This window comes from Grammomys surdaster, unplaced genomic scaffold, assembly GCF_004785775.1.
Source record: "Grammomys surdaster isolate TR1022 unplaced genomic scaffold, NIH_TR_1.0 251, whole genome shotgun sequence".
NCBI lineage: Eukaryota > Metazoa > Chordata > Mammalia > Rodentia > Muridae > Grammomys > Grammomys surdaster.
In genome coordinates, this window is record NW_021604692.1 from 2,036,089 (window position 1) to 2,038,069 (window position 1,981).

Consider the following 1,981-nt stretch of genomic DNA (forward strand, 5'->3'; position numbering starts at 1 on the left):
GAGGACAGGACGTGGGGTGAGGAGGGGTGGTGAATAAAGGGGAGGAGTTTGGGTTCTGTTCTCAGGGAGATAGGCACAGATACAGTGTTTGGCCAGGCCAGAATCCTGGGGTGGAATGGGGGATGCTCTCTGGTTACAATCAGAAGTGGGGACAGCCAGAGCCCAAGGTCTTTCCCCAAAGCTCCCTCAGTCCCAGCCCAGAGGCGCCGGGCTGGCTGCTGGAAGACTTCACTGTGGGCACATCTGGGGAGCAGCTGCAGGGCCACGGCCAGAGTAGATCACGTGACACCAACAGGCCCGCCCTGGAGCCAACAGAGCCAAGCCTCTGGGAAAGGGCAGTTGAAGAGTATCTGGAAGTGCTCATGTCCACATAGACATGCTCTGCAGTGTGGACTTATATGCAGGGTCTCCCCACCCCCACACAGAGAGACAACACCACCTCCACACTGTGTGATCTGAAGCTACTCCTTATAGAGAGAGAAGTGACTGCTACCTCCGGGGGCTACTGATTCCCCATTCAGTGACTATTCCCTGTGCCTCTACGATGTGACAGACCCTGCAAAGCACCCTGAGCTACAGGCTGGATAGAAGCAAGACCTGGGTGCCTGCCTTCTGGAGCGCAGGCTTAGGCTAGTGCTTAAGCTATGAGTGGTACTGAGGGAGGGAGCCCTAAGTTACTCTGAGCTATTTGCATGACAGACAGTGACAAGAATCAGACAGAAGAAGCTTTCCCTAGCAGGTGTGATTGCACACCTGCAGCCCTTCCTAATAGCACCATGCCTTCATTCAGTACATTTCTCTTGTGCCTCTCCAGAGAGTAAAGGAGGCTAAGTTTTCATCTTGATTGTCAGTTTGACTGGATTTAGAATTACTTAAGAGGCACCCCTCTGGGCATGTCCCTGAGAGCCATTTCCAAAACCTTGAGCTGGAAAGACCCAGGGTCCCAGACTGAATACAAAGAGGCAAGTGAGAGGTTGAACTATGCAGCCGCATTGTTTCTGCCCGCTTCGGGACTGGATACAAGGTATTTCCCCCCCCTTCACCTTAATGCTACCTTGCCTTTCCCACTCTTCACCTGGGGCCAGAAGAAACCAGTGCTTCCTTCCCTAAGTTGTTTTGTTAGATACTCTGTCACAGCCCTGAGAACAGTAACTAATGCAACAATAAATCACCCCAGCCAGGAACCTTCCAACCATGTAAGCTACAGTGACACACACCTATAATCCCAGCACAGACCACTCTGATAGTCTCAGTGTAGTGACAGTCATCTGCAGTCCCAGCTACTCCAAAAGGAAGTTTGAGACCAACTTTGATCACACTTCCAAAGAGAGAGAGAGAGAGAGAGAGAGGGAGAGAGAGAGAGAGAGAGAGAACTAGTAATAAAGAGATAGCTCTGAGGTAAGAGCACGGACTGTTCTTCCAGAGGATCAGCTTCAATTCTCAGCATCTACATGGTGGTTCACAACTTTCTGTAACTCCAGTTCCAGAGAATCTGACACCCTCTTCTGGCCTCAGAGGACCAGGGACCCACCGGTACACAGACATGCATGTAAGCCAATAGATAAATAAATAAATAAATAAATAATCCATATTTTATGTAAAATAGAACATGAGAGGAAGGCTGAGATTATAGTTCAGATGGTTCAGAGCTTCCCGACATGCACAAAGCCATGGGTTCTATCCCCAGCAACACAGAAAGCATGCTTGGTGGTACATATCTATAATCCCAGAACTCTGAAGACCAGAAGGTAAGGCTACATAGTTAAGTGTAGTCCAGCCTGAGCAAGTGAGACCCTGTCTCATGAAGGAAAAGAACAGAAGAAAAGAGAACTCCTCTTGTTGTTTCTAGGGCATCTAGTAGGGTGAATTGATTTTGTGGTCCTGCTGGGTGAATAAAGGCAAGCAGGGAACAGGTATTGAGACTGTTCCAGGATGAGAGAGAGAGAGAGAGAGAGAGAGAGAGAGAGAGAGAGAGAGAGAG